This window comes from Typopeltis vanoorti, chromosome 5 (genome assembly GCF_054136105.1).
Source record: "Typopeltis vanoorti isolate ZY-2024b chromosome 5, IOZ_Tvanoo_1.0, whole genome shotgun sequence".
Lineage (NCBI taxonomy): Eukaryota > Metazoa > Arthropoda > Arachnida > Uropygi > Thelyphonidae > Typopeltis > Typopeltis vanoorti.
In genome coordinates this window covers 149,373,555-149,398,600 of record NC_143553.1, presented here as the reverse complement: position 1 = coordinate 149,398,600, position 25,046 = coordinate 149,373,555, and the positions used below count along the sequence as shown (strand labels likewise).

Below are 25,046 nucleotides of genomic sequence, written 5' to 3'. Positions count from 1 at the left end.
AGAACACTTGTTTTGCTAATCTTTCCTCTCCCATTCTGTTTAAATGACCATACCACCTGAGATTAGCTCTGCTAATGCATTCCTGGATGCTGACAATGTCAAGTTCTTTCCTAATATCCTCGTTTTTAATATGATATTGCCATTCATGCCATCTGTTCCCACCTGTAATCTTTCTCAGGATTCTCATATCTGCAGTCTCTAGTCTTTGGCCAAGTGTTTTACTTCTGACCCAGCTCTCAGATCCATAAGTTAAAACTGGTTTGAACATTGTCTTCTATACAGCTAATTTAGTGTCCCAACTAATTTATCTCTTATTCCATATGAATTTATTCAATTGACTTCCTACCATACCAGCTTTCTTGATTCTGTTGTCTATTTTCATATTTAATTTACCATCTTCACTAAAAATTGTGCCTAAGTAGGTGAAATGTTTTACTTGTTTCACTGGGTCTCCGTTCACAATGCAGTTCACATTTTCAACGATTCTGCTTATTTTCATTGTCTTTGTCTTTTTATTGCTGACCTTCATACCATATCTATTACAACAGTTATTCAATTTAGTCAGGGAATCTTGCAGCCTTGTAGTAGATTTATTGCTAAGTATAACATCATCTGCATAAAACAAAGAGCTGACATTAACATCTCCAATTTTGATGTCATGTCTAATACTAATTTCCTTCATAATGTGATCCATATAGATAATGAATAACAGAAGGGTAATGTACATCCTTGTCTCACACCAGATTTAACATTAAACCACATACCTGTACTTCCTTCAATTCTAACTGCTGACTTACAACTCAAAGTCTAAGTATTGCTTGATATAATGCCCATTGACACCATATAACTGTAGCGTATTGAACTTCTCTCTTGACACCTTGTCATATGCCTTTTCCAGATCGACAAAACTTAAATACAGATCTTTGTTATATTCCCATGATTTCTCAACTATTTGTCGTAAAGTGAAGATCTGAACCTGACAGCCTCTATTTGGCCTGAATCCAGCTTGTTCTTCACCGAGCTTTTCTTCTACAATTTTCAAGTGTTTCTGAAATATACTTGCTTTTCTTCCACAATTCTTCTCAATCGTTTCTCAAGAATACTTGCATATATCTTACCAGGAACACTCAGTAGGGAAATACATCTGTAATTCTCACATTCAGTTTTATTTCCCTTTTTATATATGGGTACTACGAGAGCTCTACTCCAATCATCGTGAATTCGTCCCTCTGTCCAGGCCTTCGGAACTGTACAGTGCAGCCTCTGCAAGACTTTTATACCACCATACATCAGCATTTCTGGTCGAATATCATCTACTCCTCCTGCTGCCTTTCCACGTTTAAAGCCTTTGATGGCTTGTTCTACTTCAAGTATGGATATGTATTCCTGATGTTGAGTGTTTGTTACTACTGTACTATCACTGCTGGTTTCATTTAGAAATTTCTCGAAGTAATTACTCCATACTTCAAGGATATCTTTTTCTCCAGTTTTCATGTCACCTTTATCATCTCTAACTCCTTTTACAGCACTCTTTCGTCCATTCCTAAGCTTCTTCAACAACCTCCAGAATATTTTGCCACCTTCTTGATATTTATTTTCTATGTTTTTGCTAAAGTCCTCCCATGACTTTTGTTTTGCTAGTGTTATACAGTGTTTAACTTCCTTACATTTGTCTCTGTATTCTCTAAGATCCCAAGCTGACTTATTTGCCAGGTACTTTTGATATGCTTTCTTCTTATTCTTCACTGCCTTTTTAACTTCCTGTGTCCACCATCAAGTTCTGATTTTTCTATCCTTGCAGACAACTTCACCACATGCCTCTCTGGCTGAATCAATCAATGCTTTCTTCAGGATTTGCCTCTGAATTTCCAAGGTTTGGTTCATTTTCTCAAACTTGCATTTTTTCTTGAATAATGTTTATGTATTTTAGTCTACAGTTAACGTCTGAGAGCTGCTCAATTTTTATTCGCTTTAAAACTTTCTTACATGTTCTTGTTTTCAATATGAAATTCAATTTTATGATACTCAAAACTAAATGATGATAACTTCCAATTTCAAATCCTCTGTACACTTTGCTGTCCTGCACCAAGGAGAAAACATCACTATCGTCAATAACATAGTCAATGAGACTTTTCTTGTTGAAAGTTTATTTTCCACTTGGTTAGAGTATAATAAATTTAGTTTAATCCTTTATCCAAGTGTGAGCAAACAAAGTTTGCACCTGAAAGTATCTTCAGGACTGGGTTAAGGTGATACAACACCAGGGCAACTCGTTGCAAAGGTGGAGCAAGCTACCAACACTCCTATCTTAGTATCTCCTATAATGCAAAACACATCTCCTTGCGGATATGTCTAATGTTATGCATTAAGGGAATGCATAACATTAGACATATCCGCAAGGAGATGTGTTTTGCATTATAGGAGATACTAAGATAGGAGTGTTGGTAGCTTGCTCCACCTTTGCAACGAGTTGCCCTGGTGTTGTATCACCTTAACCCAGTCCTGAAGATACTTTCAGGTGCAAACTTTGTTTGCTCACACTTGGATAAAGGATTAAACTAAATTTATTAGAGACTTTTCTTATTTCTTGCCTCTTCTCTCCATGTTAATTTGTGCACATTTTTATGTTGGAACATGGTGTTAGTAATAACCAGTTCATGTCCTGAGCAGAAATCCAATAGTTATTTGCCATTATTATTAGCTTTGTCGTTTTCTCCAAATTTTCTTAATATATTTTTGTATGTCTGACAATCATTTCCTACTCTGCTATTTAGATCCCAACAAGGACCAACTTTTCCTTTTTCATTGTGTCAGTAGCTTTCTCGAGATCCTCAAAAAAATTCCTCCACTTCTACCTTAGTAGAACCTTCTGTGGGACCATAGGCACAAATAAGTCTCATTGTCCAGTTCTCCATTCTGATATTTGCCCACATCACTCTACTTGAGACTGCCTGCCATTCAAGAAGATTCCTCGTATTTAGTGTTGAACACAATGGCTACTCCTTCTTTTCCTTGGTTGTCATTGCCTGAATATAACATTTTGTATTTATTGCTCAGAAAGATCTTACCAGTTTTTGTCTTTTTTGTTTCAGTTACCCCTATTATGTCGATCTGGTACTTACCTAATTCCTCAGCTAGCTCCATTTCTTTGCCATTTAGGCTTCTTATGGTGATAGTACTGATCTTTAACTCTGGTGATGTTGAGTTGGGGTGTTTTTTCAGATTTGTTCCAGTGCTGAGTTTTCGCTGTTCGCCCTGGTTCCCTCGTGAAAGGAATGGGGGGGGGACACGTTTAACCGGACAACGCCCCAGCCGGTTTGAAATTCTGTCACGTTGTACCGTCATTTAATATTGTGGTTTAAGCCAATAAGAATACAGTTTGGTCAGCTAAATCCCAAATCGCCAGCCCATCCTTGTTCGTTCAGTATCCAGGTAGATTCCTAACAGGGTGCACCATAATTGGACATTAGGTCAGAAGCGCTGGTCGGTTCTCCGCATTCCTTTATGGCCATATGGAGGTCCTTCATTTTAAAAATTTATGGCATTTACAACCGCGTTAAAAAACTTTTTTATTATCCCGACATTTCGATCTTCACATCAAGACCATCTTCTGGAGCATACATCAGTATACAAGACAAGCTGAGTTACATTATTAACTGTAAGCTGAAGAAACAATGCTTTGATCACATGTTATTCTACTGGCATGACCTCTAGTGAAAAAAATATATATTACATCAAGCTAAATTCTATTTACAATGACAGGAATTTAGCTTGATGTAATTTGTAATATTTTTTTTTTCCCCCACTGGAGGTCATGCCAGTAGAATAACATGTAATCAAAGCATTGTTTCTTTAGCTTACAGTTAATAACGTAACTCAGCTTGTCTTGTATATTGATGTATGCTCCAGATGATGATCTTGATGTGAAGATCGAAATGTTGGGATAATAAAAAAAAAGGTTTTTTAACATAGTTGTTAATTCCATAAATTTTTAAAATGAATGCTGATCACCGTGTAATTCTAAAGGAAAGGCCATGTGGAGGTCTCTCAGTTAAAAAACCTTGACCCGTAAGCATCCCATTTAAATGAGAAAAGTTGGTTAATTCCATATATGGTCACTTCCTAGAAAACTATTTACACTTCTCATTTTATTTTGAAATATGGTTAATTTCTTAATTCTGATATAAAATTAATAAGTTAATATTTCAGTTTTGATTTATTCAAATTCAGTTCATTTTGAAATGTTTCCTTTTCACTTCATCAGACTGAAGTTTATATTACCCGAATTTATTTTGACTTACTAAGCTTGCCTTACTGCTTTCAATTCTTAATTTCACCATTAATTCCAACTATTGCTCTTCCTTGCTTTTTTCAGCAAGATGAAAATAACATCACTGCTGATTATAGAAAAGATAAGAGGCCCCCCCCCCCCCAATTGCCTAAAGAATGAATCAGACATTATAGAGGAAGATGGATCTTCGTAGACATTGGCCAGCATGCCATGCAGTGTAATCCATTGCTGTTAAACTGACTCACCTGAATGACATATGAAAAGACACCCACCTTCTTAAGGATTATCTGTAGTGACTCCCTCGGTATTCCAAGTTTTATCGATGTTCAGCGTTGACTGCATTTTGGAGACTGTAACACTTGCTCCAGTACATGCCTGTGATTCTCATTTCAGTTTGTGGTCTCCCCAAATGCCCTTTGCATTGCGGCAGAACACTCTCAGTACACTGGAACCTCTTGATTAAGGCAATGATGACACTGTTGCTTGGGGCATGCTTATGGATATGATTAACAGACTGCTCACAAACATAGGCTTGGACCATTTGCTCTACCAACCGAGCATATATTTGTTATTATCAAAAATATACTCAACAACAAACATCAACACCATTGCTACAGCTAAAGTTTATATTACCCGAATTTATTTTGACTTACTAAGCTTGCTTTACTGCTTTCACTTCTTAATTTCACCATTAAGTAATTTCAACTATTGCTCTTCTTTGCTTTTTTCAGCAAGATGAAAATAACATCACTGCTGATTATAGAAAAGGTAAGAGCCCCCTCCCCCCATTGCCTAAAAAAATGAATCAGACATTATAGAGGAAGATGGATCTTCATAGACATTGGCCAGCATGTCATGCAGTGTAATCCGTTGCTGTTAAACTGACTCACCTGAATGACATATGAAAAGACGCCCAGCTCCTTAAGGATTATCTGTAGTGACTCCCTCGGTATCCCAAGTTTTACTGATGTTCAGCATTGACTGCATTTTGGAGACTGTAACACTTGCTCCAGTACATGCCTGTGATTCTCATTTCAGTTTGTGGTCTCCCCAAATGCCCTTTGCATTGCGACAGAACACTCCTAGTACACTGGAACCTCTTGATTAAGGCAATGATGACGCTGTTGCTTGGGGCATGCTTATGGATATGATGAACAGACTGCTCACAAACATGTCACAGGCTTGGACCATTTGCTCTACCAACTGAGCATATTTTCGTTAATAACGAAAATATGCTCAACAATAAACGTCAACACCATTGCTACAGCTAAATGTAATGCCGTAGACTCTACACATGCTTGTCTGTTAATGTGCATGCAGTCAAATGGCATATCTCATAGCATGTGTACTGTGAAGGGGATGTTGAAGTTCAGTGCTTTTTTTTTTTTTTTTGCACCGTATCATAGAATCTGTTGTATTGGAATGTGTGTGTATACAGATACTGCAAAAGAGATTGTGATGCTAAACCTGAAGAAAATTGTTGATGATGAATGCAAAGTGTGAAATTATTTGTATTCATATGACCCTGATTTTGATAGGGTATTAAAGGCCTACTTAGGAAGCCGATTCTGTTATCGATTATATATTTATCCTGAATAAGATGCTTAAACCAAATGGGCAAAAATTATTTTTTTCTGTAAGAACATGACTTCTCCCTTCTTACCTTCAGAAAAATGTTAAGAATCTATCCTTCTACATCAGGCATCTAAATTTTTTTTACTGTTTATGAAATATCAGTGACAATGTCAGCATAGCAGGAAGGTTCACTGGCTTTCTACTTACAGAAATAAGCAGAATAACTGTGAAAGTGACCAAAGAACTTCATATAGTGAAACCGACTCTCTTACCTTGTTTTGCCAAAAGTGCATTAGTGGTCTTCAAGTTAACAAATTATATTTCATTTTTTGAACAGGTTTCAGAAAGACATTTTTTATTTAAAATTTTGAATTTTTTTTTAATTAAAGTCTAATGGGGCCTGTCTTACATAGCCACTGATTTATTTTTTATGAATGTGTTTGCACTTGTGACATTCCCTCATTGTATACTATATTTATGTATACATGTTTTTAGGTAGGTATGTCCACAACACATTTATGTATGAATGGGTTGCATCAACGTATATAGGTAATCAATATGCATCTCCACTTCTTATTGAAGTCCAGGTTGCACTCCTGTATGCCATCTTTTCTTTTTTTACTGATCTCAGTTCAAAAATGTTGGTATAGATGAAAAAGTGTGGTCTACTTTTACCAAGATTACTTGGCCATTTTCTTTTTCCTTTCTTATTTTTCAGACTAACAATCTGAATCTTCTCTTGCACTAATGAAGAACACAGCAGTAGGTTAGTACCCTTCCATTCATGCTACTTAAAAACACCTTGTATTCTAGCAAACTACTCAAAAATAAATTAGCTTTGCTTTGTTATTTTTGAAATAAAAGTAGACTTTTATTAATCAGTCATTAACATTACACCAGTTATTAATCAAACTGACTAATTTTGCTAGCTGATAGTTGGTTGCTTCTTCATGGTAAGAACCTATTTATATAAAGAGTACAATATGAAAAGATGAGCTCAGTAATGTGCCATTGTGTATCATATTCTTTCAGAGAACTTATAGATAATTAGAAGAATTTGTGTGTTAAAAGATCATATTAGAGTTTGAAGTAAAAACTGTTATTCAAGATCAATCTCCATTGTTGTTTGTTGTTGAGGAAGTTGTACAAATGGATTACTTCAGTGGATTCCTTGATACATTTTGATAAAAAGTTTCTTCTAAATAGGACATGTAGCTATATACCATTCCATATTGTGATTTGTAGCAAATCATTCATAGCTAGATTTTTTTTTTTTCTTTTTATGGGCCACATCACTGAAATTATCTTTTTTTCTCATTTCAAAATTTCTGCTAGTTTGGTCTGTATACAGCAAACCTCGTGAACAATTAATTTGGTAGACTAGATAGAAAGCATTGCCATCTTTTGGCAATCTTAGGAGATTTTAGGGCTGTTAGTTTGTAAGTAATGTTGATGTTTGATTTTAGTAGTGTTGCAATTCTTGGTGTCTTTCAATATATGGAATAGATATGGTGTCTCTGTGCTGGATGTTAAGAGATTTGGTGAGGTGGCTTTTCTGTAAATAGTTATAAATTCTCTTCTTTGGATAACCATTAAGGATAAGCTAAATGAGTTAGTAATTAGAGTTCTTCCTGAGAATGGTAAATGTCCTCTTTTTAAGAGTGTGGAGGTCAATGAAAGTATCTAGTTTGACAGTTTTATTCTGTAAATAAATATCTGAAGAAATTCTGCTTTCTGGTTTTTTAGTGCTTGGCTAGAAGAGGTAGTTTTCCATCATTTCCTGATATCATGATGAAATGAATTTGAGGGAGAGAAGAAAATCGTTTGGGTCAGAGACATCTGTGTTTCCAGGTGATGAATATGTTATTGACATATCTCCATCAGATAGCAGGTTTTTGGCTAACTAGAAATAGGAAATTTCTTAAAGATTTTTCCATGAATAGATTTGCTACAGGATAGAATAATGCAGCCACAACCAAACAAATAGTTGATTGTAAAGATGGTTATTCCATTTGAAGAAATTAGAGTATAAACAATGTTTGAATAATTCTTTAACATCTGATGAAAAAAAGATTTCCCAATAAGGCTCAGAATTTCTTTATGGGAACTAGTGTATAATGATTCTCATTCTCCAGCCTGTTGGCTGGAGAATGGATATGCTAATCACTTTGCCAACATTATAGCTGATCTTAGCCATAGGTGTTGGACATTATTCATAACTTATTTTAATGATATTACAACACCAAAATCAGCCTAGTTGGCAAAGCGATTAGCATATCCATTCTCCAGTCAACAGACTGTGAATTTGAATCCCACCATGAGCATGGATGTTTGTGATTGTTTTTAGGTGGGGGATGGATTCCATTGTCTGATGTGAGACCATGCCTTGGTTATTGGAGGCCTGAAGTGGCTTGAAAAAGTTTCATGTTTGGTCTCAAGGTTTCTGGACAAGGTAAAAAAAATGAAATAAAATAGAAAAAGCAATATAACACCAAATTTTTGGCAAATTAATTCAACCATATTTGTTCAGGTTCAGAGAATTCTTCTAACTCTAAAAATAATCTTTCTGATCTGTAACAACTTATAAATAGTACATTGGTTTTGTTCCATCTAATCCTGTGTGATGGGGTGTCCTGCCAGCCCTGACTTGCCATAATAATGGTAGTGAATGGATGTTAACAGATCTTCCTGTTAGCATCCAGCTCTGAAAGAACTGATTGTTGTGAATACTTTTTCTCTAAATTTGCTCTAATGAACCTTGTGTCAAGATTAATTTGCGATCTCTATATATTTGCTTTGTAAGTACCTGCTATATGGATTTTGTAATCTTTTTATATGTAGATTTTTTTTGTGGGGGGGGGGGGGTCTATCTGTAAAGAAGAAAGTGGGAAAGATTTTACTTGACTGGGTGCATTCAGAGACATGTATATTGCTCTTACTTTATGAGGAAGTATAAACAGCGACAGAAATCAGAATGTCTGGATATTGTAATTCATAATTTCTGATAATGATTTAAGAATAATTTAACATGTTCATGCTGGGCGAGGATGAATATTACCTTGTACTTCCTCTCTGCATATCAGTAGGCATACCACAAATTGTGGTCTATAACACTTCCACACTGTGTGGGCTAAAGTTTTCTTTTATTTAGTAAGTATTGTTATAAAACTTATAAAGAAAGACTAAATTAAGCAAAATGATTTTAAGGAATGACGATGGTAAAGAGTTCACTGAACCAGCCGATATAGTGGAGTTACTGAGCGCGCACTTTGCAAAAGTATATCATCCAGGTGGTGACGTTGAAAAAATGAAGGAACCATTAGTTTATATGGGAATTGTGATGAATGAAGTGGAGGTGAATAGTCTATTACAGAACCTTAATGTGAATACATCTGTGGGATTGGATGGTATACCGGCACGGGTCTTGCATGAAGCGGCTAATGAATTATCAGTGCCCTTGACCATGTTGTTTAATCTGAGTCTCAGGTCTGGCTTAGTCCCGAAGGCGTGGAAAGAGGGGAAAATAGTTCCACTGCATAAAGGAGGATCCAAGACTATGGTTGCAAATTACCGACCGATCAGCATATCAGGAGTCGTTGTCAAGGTCTTGGAGAAAGTAGTCAAGGGAAAAATACAGGAATGGATTGATGAAAATGAGATACTGTACAGAGGACAGCATGGCTTTGTGAAGGGTAGATCATGCCTCAGTAACTTGCTCAAGTTTTATAACAAGGTGACGGCTGAACTGGATAAGGGAAATGGGTTTACAGTGATACTGCTGGACCTGGCAAAGGCGTTTGACAGGATACCACATGGAATTCTAATCCGTAAACTACAACATATGGGAATGGATATAGGGTTGGTGAGATGGATAGCTGGGTGGTTGATGGAGAGATATCAAAGAGTAGTTTATTCAGGAGTAGAGTCCAAAAAACGGCCTGTGACTAGTGGTGTGCCACAGGGTTCTGTTCTTGGACCACTGCTGTTTAATCTGTTCATTAACGATATAGGGAATGGTCTAAGTGGGTCAGTTCATTTGTTCGCTGATGATGCAAAGTTGGGTAGGGCGATAGTGAATGCGGAAGATGTCAAAGTCTTGCAAGATGACTTAGATAGATTGGAGTTCTGGACTAAGGAGAATGGATGTCAATTTAATGTGACAGAATGTAAGGTTATGCATTTCGGAGTGAAAAGATTAGCAGCAGTATACCACATTGGTGAAACTGTACTCCAAGAGATTGATGAGGCCAGGGACTTGGGAGTGTTGGTGGATAGGGAGATGAAGTTTAGGGGGCACATTGCGAAAGTAGCTAAATCAGCTCATCAACTCACTTGGTTGTTGAAAAATACCTTGACGAGCAGAGAAAAACAAGTTATTGTACCTCTGTACCGAGCCCTGATAAGACCTCATCTCGACTACTGCCCAGATTTGGTCACCTCGGTTCCTTCTTGATGGGGAGGAGGTTGAGAGGATCCAGAGGCGAGTGACTAAGATGATAGCAGGTCTATGGAATGCACCATATGAGAACAGGTTGAAGATTTGTGGGTTGCAGAAACTAGTTGATAGGCGAAAAAGGGGAGATATGATTGAGACATTCAAATTGCTAAAAGGATTCTATAGGATTAATTCAGATGATATTTTTGTGATCAGGACTGGTGGTGGGAGAACTAGAGGACACCCATGGAAGCTGGGCAAGAGCGTGGTTAGCAGAGGTGTTAGAGCTGGGTTCTTTACTTTTAGAGTGGTAAATGAGTGGAATAAGCTGCCCGAGTCTGTTGTGGGTGCTATGACAGTGAGCGAGTTCAAGGCAAGGTATGATAGATACTGTGAGAATGTTGAACAGGTGTGTGAACATGATGTTTAGGGCCTCCCTCGATGAGTCTAAGGACTCCTGGAGTAGCCCGTGGTAATAATAATAATAATAATAAAAACTCAGTGAAAACTATTTTTTCATAGTTTTTACATTTTTGCAAATTTGGTATGTATTTCAACTGAAACCAAAATTGAGGGGAGAGGTGGGGTTTCAGAATACATTAGAAATCAATAATTTTTATCTAGTTATATATATATATATATATATATATATATATAACTCTTCGCCCAATTGTGGAAGGAATTGATGGTCCTACTTATAAGCTTTCGAAACATCTTGCAGAATACCTCAAGTGGTTCTCCAATAAATCTTCATCGTTCATCAAAAACACCACAGACTTCGTTTCTCATATCAAAAATATTTCAATCAGTGAAAATGATATCATAGCAAGTTTTGACATTATCTCATTATTTACTAACGTCCCCACTGAGGAGGTATTAACATTACTTAAGGACAAATTGTCTAAAAAGATATTTGCTTTATTAAAGCACTGTATTCAATCTGGCTACTTCAGATATAGGGACTCCATTTACAAACAAAACCAAGACCTAGCAATGGGCAACCCTTTATCCCTAGTTCTAGCAAACATTTTCTTTGAAGATTTTGAAACAAAAGCCATATCGTCCTTCTCATTTAAGCCGAATGTTGACGACATTTTCATTATATGGAGTCACGGACACACATTTCTCATGGATTTTCTTCAACATCTTAATAACCAGCATCCTAATATAAAATTCACTGCCAAGCTAGAACGAAATAACTGTCTTCCTTTCCTGGATGTAATTCTTACACGATGCTCTGATAGATTTAAAATCTCCATATACCGAAAACCAACTCATACTAACAGATATATGCACTGTCAATCTCATCACTTTCCACCAAAAAAGCTCGGAACTATTTCTACATTAGGACACAGAGCACGATCTCTTTTAAATGAACCAGATGAACTCCCAAAAAAAATTGAACAACTTTCTCTTATCTGTAAACAAAATAGATATTCTGAAAAAACGATTAAGAAATTTCTTCTGGATCCTCCTAGGCAGCGTACTACGGAAACTACTGATTTTAAAGGTAGCATCTCAATACCTTACATTAGTTCATTCTCCAATAAATTGGCTAAAGTCCTTAAAAATACATCATCAGGACGTTTTTCACTACACTCCCTAAAGTCCGTTCTCTTATAAGCCATCTGAAGCCTATTCATCATAACCTGAAATATCCAGGTGTTTGCAAGTTATGGTGTGACTGTAATATTCCTTATTTTGGACAGACTAACAAATCTGTTGAACTGCATATTAGGAGCATAAGAGAGACATCGCCTATAAAAGATCACATGCATCTGCGCTATCCAGTCATGTTCTTTTCTCTAATAACCCTCATGACGATCTACAGAGTCACTCAGTTTGCTGGGATAAATCCGAAAACATTTTTCGCTGTAGTGATGAGTTTGAAAGGAAAATCGTGGAGTCCAGAGAAATCCTCCTTATTCCTGAACATTTGAACTGCAATTTGAGTTATAACATCCCTGATAGCCATACTGCAGTTGTTCAATACTGGCGCTCACGAGAACCTGCAAATACGCATACAACAAACAATAGCACGTTAGTTAGAACGACTTGAAAAATACAACGTTTTTGTATTGCATTTTTTGCCTGTAATTCTCAGTTTTTTGTAATCGTTTTTTATTACTGTGTTTTTTATTTTTTTATTACAGTAATAAAAAAAATCAATTTTTTTATTACTGTGTTCTATCTTTAGTGGATACCTGAAGAAGGCTGTAAAAGTCTGAAACTAGTTGTATCATTAAAATTTAATATTTTATCTCGGTTTAAAGTCATTTAAAATTTATTCTTTAAAAAAAAAAAATATATATATATATATATATATATAATCTCACTCCCATACATGAGACCACGAGGCCTATAGCAAATAAATGCCATATGTGGGCTAAAGTTTTGTTTTATTTGGTAATTATTTTTATGATCAGTGATAACTATCTTACTAAAAGGTGTAAATATGTGAACCAACTAATTTCTTATACACTGCAACATGAATGTTCTTTCATTACTCATGCAAAGCTCCATTGCTGATGCTGGTGATGGCTTTAGTGGTCTGGAGAAAATTCAGCATTCTGATTCATCCCAAAGATGTTTGATGGGGGGGGTTTGAGGTCTGAACTCCAACACATCAACATTGTTTTGTGGAAACCAGTCTTGGACATGCAGTGCAGTATGGCATGAAGCATTGTCATACTGAAACATACAAGGGTCACTGCCAAAGTACAGTTGTCCAGGTTGCCATCAGATGTTATGGTTTTGGACACATCCAAAAATGGATCAAGTCCCATCCAACTGAAACATACCATTACCAAGCCTTCATCAAACTTAGCAGTTGTGGAAGCTCATCCTACTGGAATAATGCAGTCCTTCTGGAACCATTTCCCAGATAATGTCCAGATCCAAACATAACCATCAAATTGAAACATTTGGAAGCATGATTCGTCGCTCCACAAACATCATTTGGCATTGAGGAGAGGGTGATATGTGGCTTGTTTGCAGCAGCTCTGCTGTGGTAACCTAAGGCACGCAACTCTCTGTGGACAGTTTTAGTGCTGACAGATGTTCCTGTAGCATTTTCCAGGTTGACTGCAAGGTCTATTGCTGATGACATGTGGGACGCTTGAATATTCTAAGACAGAGCTTGTCAATCTCGGTCAGTCAGTGTTGGTGGCTTCCCAGGGCATTTGTAGATAGTGCTACTACAGCAGGAACATCTACAAATGACATAAACAACAGTGGATTTCAGTATACTGAAACTGGTAGTAATGTCACAGACAGAAAGACTACTGATGTGACATCAACTGCCATCCCACATTGGAGGCCTGTCAGTTCAACTGAACATTGCCATCGATTACAGTGCAAAATATGCAGCCCATTCCACCTTTTATTAGCAGACTTAGGCAGGCTCTCCCTGAATATTTTGCATGGTACATTAAGTGCCCAAATACTTTTGTCAACTTGTGTGTGTATATTTCCATTTGTGAGCTTTCAGGTATCCTGTTTATATTTATGAATGTGGAGAATGTAGTTGCATTTTATGCAAGGAGATGGGAATAATAAATTATGACACAAGTATCAATGATAACGGAACATCCATCATTAAGTTATTCTCTACTAAAATCACTTTACGCATAAAATACTTGAAGCAAAAAATGAACTCTAGAAGGCCAGTATGTGATTCATTATTCATTTTGAAACATTTCAAATTCATTCATGACTAGTAAATTAAAAACAGTACAGTACAGTGTAACCTGGGTAATTGTAATACCCTGGGTAATCTAAACTGTTTATTGAATTCATGTACTATTGTAGACCTCAATCAGTCTTCTGTAATGCACAGTTATAGCAAGAGTGTTTTTGTTCTTGTTACATTTGAAGTTAAGTAACTTAATGAATGGGCATGTCTATGCAGTCATGTTAAAACACAAAACATTGTTACTTAAATATGAAATGGTACTCTGTTGCACTTTTTTTGTCTTGAATTTACTGTAAGCAAATAAAAATACAAAAAATAAAATTTTGAATTATTTTTTCTAATAAAAGTTTTTACTAAATGTAAAATATTATATTTAAAAAAAATGGTTTAGTAATCTCTCTACTTATTATAATAAGGTAACTAATGCATTGAATAAAGGTGATGCAAGCACAGTGGTATATTTAGATTTTGCAAAGGCCTTTGGTAGATTGCCATGACAAGTTGGTAATTAAACTGAAAAGAATGAGGTTTGATAGTAGATTACTGCATTGGATAAGAGATTGGCTGTCTGATAGGTATCAGCATGTTATGTGTGAAAGAGTGCTATCCCAGAAGAGGAAAGTTACTATGCCCCAAGGATCTTTTTGGGGTCCCATTGCCGTTTAACTTATATGTTAATGATATCAGGAGAGATTTGAATGGTAATATGCAGTCGTTTGCAGATGATGCAATGTTTGGGAGAGAACTGGGATTGCCAGTTTGATATTGCAAAGTGTAAAGATTTAAAATTTGGGATTTAAAAGATTAAAAATGATGGAATGCATAGTATACAATTAGTAGGAACATTTTGAAGGAAGGGGGTAAAGATGGGGATTTGGAAGTTTCTGTGGATAAGGACCTAAAATTTCATGGCCACACTTAGAATCGTAAGGACAGGGCAGATGATTATGGCAATGATGCTGATGTGTGTAGAATTAGGGGTGTTATGGTTCTGTTTTATATAAGACTTTGATCAAGCCACATATGGACTAATCCTTGGTCACCTGGTTTTCAAAAGGATGAAAAGATATTGGAAAAGGATCAGAGATGACTAAGTTGATTGCTGGTCTTAGGAATGTTCAATATGAAGACATATTGAGGAAGTGTAAATGTTTGCATAAACTGGTGGATAAGAGGAAGGGGATGAAGAATGTGTCTCAATCATATCAGCAGATATGATTGAGCATATTACTAAGGACTTATTACCAGATTAATGTAGATGACAGATGTGAATAAGGAGCGTGAGAAGCAGATATTTCGCATGGAGAGTGGTGAATGATATGAATTCATTGCCTGAGAGCGTGTGGTGTCTGCAAAGAATGTGAATACATTAAGGCACAATATGATGAGCTGTGTGTATATGACACAGGGACCTCCCACAATGTGTCTTTTCTCCATGGAGGTTCTGATGATAATTATAATTAAAATAAAGTGAGAATCCATAAGAAGAAACCCCACTATGCACTTAATTCCTTTAAGAAACAGCCAGAAATATGCTTTTTCAATAGAAAAAAAATAAATTATTTGACTTTTAAATCTTTTATTTTATTTTTTTTCACAATTACGATATTTTATTTATTTAGTTGTGATAAAAAATGTAGCCATGTTAAAATTAATATTTATTGAACACTTAAATTGCAAACATTTCAGAAATATAACTAGTCTCAGCAGAAAAATGATTACAAGCCACAGCCACTAGTTTAAATAAGTAAGAATCATTCAAGGCATGTGATACATGCCAGAGTATGATAGAAAGGACCCTGTTCAAATGGAAACTGGACAGATTGAAGCATAACGTGTGAAAATTAGTGCAATACAAAAAAATTTATAATTATTTTAATGTTGATAATAAACAGCTGTTGGGGTGCTTGAGGGTACAAAGCTGTATAACTGAGAGGAGATCTCTAAATAGTCTTTAAAGGAATGCAGAGAATCTACCAGGGCCTTCTGACCTAATGTCCATTCTTCACCTTCTTGTGTTGCACCCTATTAGGTATCTACCTGGATACTGAACGAACGACGATGAGCTACAATTTGGGATTTAGCCGACCAATTTGTATTCTTATTGGCTAAAACCACAATTTAAAATGATAGTACAAGATGGCAAAATTTCATGCTGGGCTGGGGTGTTGCCTGGTTAAACAAGAGCCCTGTTGTTTTTGCCAGGGAACCAGGGCGAACAACAAAAAGTCAGCTACTGGAACAAAATCTGAAATACATTCCAACTCGACATCAGCAGAGTTCCAGATTGGTACTATCAACATAAGAAATCTGAATGGCAAACAAATGGAACTAGCAGAAGAATTGGATAAGTACCAGATCGACACTAATAGGGGTGACAGCAAGAAAAAAAGACAAAAACTGGTGGGATCTTTCTGAGCAATAAATGCAAAATGTTATATTCAGGCAGTAACATTCAGGGAAAAGGAGTAGCTATAGTATTTAACACTAAATATGAGGATAATCTTGAATGGTAGGCAATATCAAATAGAGTGATGTGGCAAATATCAGAATGGGGAACTGGATGTTTTCTCACTGGTGCAGGACTTGAAATTAGAGGTGATGACCATTTAGTCTTGAGCAGGATAAAGTTGAATTTCATATTTAAAAGAAGAACATGTAAGAAAGTTTTAAAGTGAATAAAAGTTGAGCAGCTTTCAGATGCGAACTGTAGACTAAAATACAAATATTATTCAAGAAAAAATGAGAGTTTAAGAACAGGGAAAAAACCTTGGAGATTCAGTGGCAAATCCTGAAGAAAACATTGATTCAGCCACAGAGGCATGTGGTGAGGTTGTCTGCAAGGATAGAAAAATGTGAACTCCGTGGTGGACACAGGAAGTTAGAGGCAGTAAAGGAAAAGAAGAAGCATATCAAAAGTTCCTGGCAAATAAGTCGGCTTGTGTTCTTAGAGAATACAGAGACAAATGTAAGAAAGCTAAAACTTGTAAAACTAGCCAGACACAAAAGTCGTGGGAAGAACTTTGGTAAGAACATAAAAAATAAATATCAGGAAGGTTACAAAATATTCTGGAGGTTGTTGAAGAAGCTTAGGAATGGAGGAAAGAATGCTATAAAAGGAATTAGAGATGGCAAAGGTGACATGAAAACTGGAGGAAAAGATATCCTTGAAGTATGGAATAACTACTTTGAAAAATTGCTAAATGAAACAAGCAATGATAGCACAGTAGTAAAAAACACTCAATAGGCATGCAGTCAGGAATACATATCCATACTTGAAATAGAAAAATCCATCAAAGGCCTGAAAAGTTGAAAGGCAGCAGGAATAGATGATATTCGACCAGAAATGCTGAAGTGTGTAAGTATAAAACTTACAATGGCTGCGCTGCATAATTCAGAAGGTCTGGACAGGGGGACAAATTCCGGATGATTGGAGTAGAGCTCTCATAGTATCCTTATATAAAAAGGGAAATAAAACTGAATGTGAGAATTACAGAGGTATTTCTCTACTCAGTGTTCCTGGTAAGATTTACACAAGTATATACTTCAGAAACGGTTGAGAAGGATTGTGGAAAAAGAGCTTGGTGAAGAACAAGCTGGATTCAGGCCAAATAGAGGCTGTCAGGATCAGATCTTCACTTTACGAGAAATAGTTGAGAAATCATGGGAATATAACAAAGATCTGTATTTAAGTTTTGTAGATCTGGAAAAGGCATATGACAAGATGCCAAGAGAGAAGCTGTTCAAAGTGCTACAGTTGTATGGTGTGAATGGAGTATTATATCAAGCAATACTTGTTTTTATTTGAGTTGTAAGTCAGCAGGTTTGAATTGAAGGAAGTACAAGAAGATGGTTTAATGTTAAATCTGGTGTCAGACAAGGATGTACATTATCCCCTCTGTTATTCATTATCTATATGGATCACATCTTGAAGGAAAGCGGTATTAAACCTGATATCAAAATTGGAGATGTTAATCTCATCTCTTTGCTTTATGCGGATGATGTTATACTTCTAAATAAATCCGGTACAAGTCTGCATTCCCTGACTAAATTGAATAACTGTTGTAATAGATTTATTATAAAGGTCAGCAATAACTGGACAAAGACAATGAAAATATGTAGAAGCATTGAAAGTGTCAACTGCAATGGAGAACCTGTGGAACAAGTAAATCATTTCAGCTACTTAGGCATGATTTTTAGTCAAGATGGTAAATTAAATATAGAAATAGACAACAGAATCAACAAAACTGGTATGGTAGGAAGTCAACAGAATAAATTTATATGGAATAAGGGAGAAATTAGTCAAAATACTAAATTAGCTGTGTACAAGACTGTTCGAATCAATTTTAACTTATGGATCTGATAGCTGGGTTAGAAATTAAAAACTAGAGACCACAGATATGAGAGTTCTGAGAAAGATTAGGGGTATGAACAGATGACATCATCTGTGGCAATATCATATTAGGAACGAAGGATATTAGGAAAGAACTTGACATTATTAGCATCCAGGAATGTGTTAACAGAGCTAATCTCAGGTGGTATGGTCACTTAAATAGAATAGAAGAGGAAAGATTAGTAAAACAAGTGTTCTCTCCCAGGTTGGCAGGAAAAAGAATCAGAGGAAGACCAGGATGTAGGTGGATTTTGATATACAGTAAAAAATGCTTTAGAAGACAGAAATATAATAACTAATAATGTTGGAAGTTTTCCCACTTGGTAATACTATAAATTAAAGATGCCATGAAATTACCGTATTTTTCCTTTTATAAGACTATACTTTTTTATAAAATTTTTAGACCAAAAATTGGGGATCATCTTATACATGGGGAGGGGGGGGGGGGGTAACTGTTTCAGAGACCTGCTGTTGCGAAACTGCCGTACTTTATCTGTGCGAACAGGCTTCTGCCAATCACTAGCCTTTGTTAATTCTGTCGATTGACGCCATTAACAGCTGATTCTGAATAAACCAATCGGAACTCTGAAAGCATTCATACGTTTGGAACTTGTTGGTGAGGTAAGTTAATGCATTAACAATATTTTGAGCACTAGCCTATAAAAATGTCCAAAAATAAAAAAACAATTGTCATGTTCTTCAAAATTCAAGTTAAAAGTCATCAATTATACAAAAGAACATGGAAATAAATCTTCAGAGATACAGTTTGGACCTCCTACCACTGAGTGTATGATTAGACAGTGGAGATGTTTAAAATATTGATTTCTTAATTTTGGGTTAGAAAAAGTAGGATTCATCGGGGTCTTATACACGGAAAAATACAGTATATTCTTGGTTTAATTCTTTATCCAAGTGTAAACAAACAAAGTTTGCACCTGAACTAGTTTCAGGACTGGGCAAATCAAAGAAAGAAGCTAAGTGACTTCACATCACTTGCTTTAGTATCCCATAATGCAAAGCACATTGTGTGATATGAAGTCATTAGCTTTTTTATATGAATTGTCCAGTCCTGAAAATACTTCAGATCCAAACTTTGTTTACTTGCACTTGGATAAAGGATTTAACCAAGAATATATTTCTTGGTGTCTTTAATTTGTATTATTATGATAATGTTGGCGTCTTGACAGGTAACAGATTGATTTGGAGGAATATTGAGGATAGGAAGTTAGTAAAGATGTAAGTTTTTCTTGTAGTACTATTATATCCTGTACATCCCTTGGGGATACATGTCAGGAATTTGATGACGATGATAAATAGCAATTTTTCCTCCATTTGTTTTTGTATTGTCTGGGCTACAGTATCTTTGAAAGTTCATTTAAATAGTTGTTACTAATCATAAGAAAATAAATTTTAATTCAAAATGTAGATTTTTTTTTTTCTCATTCAGGATCCAATAGTCTGAAAAAAAAAGTTTTAATTTTTCAAATTACCAAGGTTGAAGTTAGGTTTTAACCAAAAATGGCACTCTCAAATATCATTGAACTACAGAATAATATTTAGGAAGAAGAGATATCTCTCCCTGTCTTATTACTATGCTTTTGTTTATAAGTTTCTGTTCCTTTTCTCTTTTGTAGTCTGGTCCTTTCAACTGAAGGTTGGAACTGGTACTGTAAGTAGCAAGATTTTTCATTCCGCTAAACAGGCAAGCTAGAGAATACATGTATTTAGCGGATTTTACCATGAGTTGACTCTCATTGTAACAAACTACCAAAAGACACATAGTTACAATTATTAAAAACAACACATAAGTCCACAGTAATAATTTTAATTAATAAATAAGGTAGATATTTCGTACTAAAACTAATAGTACATCTTCAGTGTTACAGATAGGAATAGAATACTAGTAACTCGGTGGATCACCTATTAAAATACAATGTTGTCGCGTGCTAGGAAATGAAAGAAATTAATAAATAATTAATATTTAAGATGATTAGTTTTTTAATGATTACATAAAATAAAAGTCTCTCAGATCTTCGAGAGAGAGAGAGAGGCAATCATTTCGATTTAAATTCGGACAGTGTAAAAAAAAGCTTCACAACTATCTTTAAAGAGGTGTTCATATTTGAACCTGCATCTATGAAGGAGAATAGCTTTATCCCACTGGATATTATGGGTAGTGGTAATACTGTGTTGTGCTAGACCAGACTTCTGAGGTTTGTTGTAATCAATATAATATTGATGTTCTTTAATTCTTTTTTCACAGAATCGCCAGGTTATCCAAAATAAGAAACATCACATTCACAAGGAATTTGGTAAACGCCAGCCAAAGACAAAGATGACGTTTATCTTTTATAGAAGGCAATAAGGAAGAAATTTTGTTGATAGGAATATAAGTGTGAATCAATTGGTACTTTTTTAAAATTCTACCTATAGGTTCTGAGATTCCTAGAATGTAGGGGATTGGAACTCTGTGAACTGTTGAAGAAACCTTAGATATTGGAACATAAGATTCAATTATTTGTTGGATTTGATTAGGGTGGTAATTATTAGATACCATTAACATTTTAATGATGGAAAGTTCTTGTTGTAAGATTTCTGGAGAAGAGCAAACTTCATGTGCCCTATTAATTAGAGGTTTAAGAATGCCAAATTTTTGAGATGTATAATGAGCAGACTTTTTATGAATTTATCTGTCAGTAGATGTGGGCTTTCGAAAGACGCTTGTAGATAGGTACCAGAAGAAGTTTACCAATATCCCATTAGCCAACACAGTCAATTTATTATATGAAGATTGCCCTCCAGATATCGCAAAAATTTTCGAATTTGTTATCCATTCAGGTTATTTTAGTTGGAAAAACAAGTTGAAGGTACTGCCATGGGTAGTCCTTTGTCTCCACCTTTGGCTAACTATTTTTTGAAACAATTCAAAGAAACTTTTTTTTCATCCATTCACCCTCAACCATCTGTTTGGTATCGTTATGTCGATGATGTTTTTGCCATTTGGTCACATACTGAAGATGAGCTTTCCACCTTTCTACAACAGATAAATAGCCTTCATCCTCATATCCAATTCACCATGGAAAAGAAAAATTCTGGTACTTTTGGACATCCTGCTTACTCGAACTTCTTCTGGTACCTTATCTACAAGCGTCTTTCGAAAGCCCACATTTACTGGCAGATAAATTCATAAAAAGTCTGCTCACCATACATCTCAAAAATTTGGCATTCTTAAATCTCTAATTAATAGGGCACATAAAGTTTGCTCTTCTCCAGAAATCTTACAACAAGAACTTTCCATCATTAAAATGTTAATGGTATCTAATAATTACCACCCTAATCAACTCCAACAGATAATTGAATCTTATGTTCCAATACCTAAGGTTTTTTCAACAGTTCACAGAGTTCCAATCCCCTACATTCCAGGAATCTCAGAACCTATAGGTAGAATTTTAAAAAAGTACCAATTGAACACTTATATTCCTACCAACAAAATTTCTTCCTTATTGCCTTCTACAAAAGATAAACTGTCCTCTCTGTCTTTGGCTGGCGTTTACCAAATTCCTTGTAAATGCAATGTTTCTTAATTTGGATAAACTGGCCGTTATGTAAAAAAAGAATTAAAGAACATCAATATTATATTGATTACAGCAAACCTCAGAAGTCTGGTCTAGCACAACACAGTATTACCACTACCCATAATATCCAGTGGGATAAAGCTATTCTCCTTCATAGATGCAGGTTCAAATATGAACGTCTCTTTAAAAAAAGTTGTGAAGCTTTTTTACACCGACCGAATTTAAATCGAAATGATTGCCTCTCTCTCTCGAAGATCTTGGAGACTTTTATTTTATGTGATCATTAAAAAACTAATTATCTTAAATATTAATTATTTATTAATTTCTTTCATTTCCTAGCTCGCGACAACATTGTATTTTAATAGGTGATCCACCGAGTTACTTGTATTCTATTCCTATCTGTTTGTAACACTGAAGATGTACTATTAGTTTTAGTACAAAATATCTACCTTATTTATTAATTAAAGTTATTACTGGACTTACGTGTTGTTTTTAATAATTATACTATGCCACAGGTCCCTCTAAAAATAAGAACATAGTTAGAATGTCATATTAAAAGAAATTCATATAACACTATGCACTGTAACAAATCATTTCTGTGATTACCTGTGAGTTTTCATAGGAGTCAGCTGTAACATACAAGTTTCAATGCCTTAGTTGCTCTGATTGGTCATTTTTTACTCTTTTTGTTTTTCGGTGTAATATTTTTGTAACATTTTATGTAAATTTAGTTTGTTAATAAGTTGAATTAGAACAGCATGTTTATTTTTAATATTTAAATATGCCTTGAGTCAAAATGGAGTTTTTGAGTAAGCTCTGTGTAACTGTTTCTATATGAATATTGTTTCTTTGTCTTTCTTCAGCTATGCAAAATTAAGAGAAAGTAATGTAGATATACAAAGTAGCAGGCATGTTCACTATTAAGGACATTCCTTCTTGCTTTTATGGACCTCTGACTGATTCTTCTGATTAGCTGTTCACAACTTTGTATGTGTGGACTGGGAACTGCATTCCATCCTCTCAATAGATATCTTTGTAATCTTGTAAAGGATCATGCACATTTGTGTAAACATGCATGATATACAAATCCAATAGTCAATATTGAACTGGAAAAACTAGACAACTGCAGAATGGTATCTCCAATATTTACTGGAGATACCATTTGAAGAAAAAATAATTGTTTTACTTTATTTGCCTATTATAGAGAAAGGTATTATTTTTTTGCCTTATCAATAATGAAGATAAGTGTAGAATGGATAAGTGATCTTTATTATTATTGATATTGTACATTTTTGTATAGTAAAAGATATAGTAATTTGTTAAAATTTGACCTATAAATTTGAAAAAGGGGTGTCAGTATTTGTTCATCTCACTTCACAGTGGAGATATGGTTGATTGATAATTAGGTTCTGCTTTATTAGGAATAGACCTGCCAAAGTAGTGCTGTGTCCTGTTGTATTTGCTATTCATATTGTAGGATCACTTATTTTTTATTACTGCCAAGTTCTTTTGAACTTCTGTTGGATGAACATTCATATTTTATTCCCTAAACATTCATATGCTGTAATTCATTTTTACAGTGAAAATTTTGAAAGAATTTACATTGCCTTGTAACTTTTTTGTGTGTAAATTGCAAATATAGCAGCCATGAGTTTTTAAAGCAATAAAATTTTATAACTTTCACAAATTCCAAATTCCAGAGCCTGTGTAGCTCAGTGGATGTGGCGCTTGGCCGCACGAAGGAAGACTTGGTTTCGAATCTAGTCGGTGACTAGAGGAAATTTTTCTAAGCCTTTTTTCGACAGGTTCCCGAGTTAGTCGATCCCTGACACGGGCAAGCGGGTTTTTCCTCCCGGAAACTCGGTTTTTTCATCCTGTAAACTCAAGAAAATCGACCGTAGAACCAACATTATTTCAGACATTAAATATATTGTATTAGGGACCACGAGATGGCAGCACATTTGAGCCGTCTCTCTTCACTGTGTACCACTTAATTAGTGATAGCCTTGGGCCATCTATCTCTGATTGGTACCAGTGGAGATTGAAACTGCCCACTCAGTCTCCAAAAGTTAGATAAGGCTAAATGGCCTCGCTACTCCCTGTATACGGGAATAAAAAGGCGTTAGCTGATTTTTTTTTTATTTTTATAACTTTCACAAATTCCTTCAGCTGTATTGGAGAAAGATTTAACCAACACTACTACTTGGAAGAAAAAATTAGATATTGAACTGCATTCTTAGAAGTTCAAATCCTCCCTTTGATATTACTATTTTATATCAAACACACACAAAAGGATGCACAACTCATAGCATATATAGGCAACAGGGTAAGAAGAAATCTTACCCTGTTAATCTTCTTATCCCGTTGTTGTAAATCTAATTCTTATCCTCATTTTATAAAGATATAAAATGAGGAGAATGAGAATTATATTTGAAGCTGAACAGTAAAGTGATGTTGACCAGCAGCCACGCATATTCTTACTCTTGGAAGAAAGTGGAGGAATGATGATGGCCAGACAATGTTCAGAAAAATGTTTGTCTGTGAAAATGCCTATAGAAAAGATATAAAGGCACAAGCAGAACAGATCAGTTAATTGGTTTGTCTTCTGGATAGCATCAAGAATGCTTAGGGATATTTAGGTGTACATCCCAAATCCCAGCTATGGCTGAGATATTTCTATGAGGAAAGACTAGAAATGCAAGTTGTCCCAAGAAGAGAACTTTGATTATGTTTAGAGATCTGAATATTATCAAAAGTAAGGAGAAGTGAAGTAATATCTTTCTTATGAGAAATTTATTTGCCGAATTTTATATTTAGAACAATAAGTTGCACTTGGATATATATTAGGTTTAAAATTTCTTCCCTTTACTTTCTTACATTTTAAATGTGTACAGCTCTTCTCTCTCCTAAATAATCAGTTAATACTTCATTGATATATTTTTTTTTTTTCTTCTCTTCCTGTTTCTTGTTTTTCCTGTATTATTCTTTTCTCAGCCTCCTTGGAGTTGTTCCAACTTGAATGAGGTAATTTTAAGCCCATCAGCTGAATCTCCTGTCCATTCCCCTCTCAGTGTGGCCAGTCA

General features: G+C 35.3%; 1 protein-coding gene across 1 annotated transcript in view; it reads left to right on the top strand.

Annotated features, from left to right (window-relative positions):
• Cand1 (Cullin-associated and neddylation-dissociated 1) overlaps positions 1–25,046 on the top strand; it is a 414,848-nt gene that overhangs the window by 331,896 nt on the left and 57,906 nt on the right. The window lies entirely within an intron of this gene.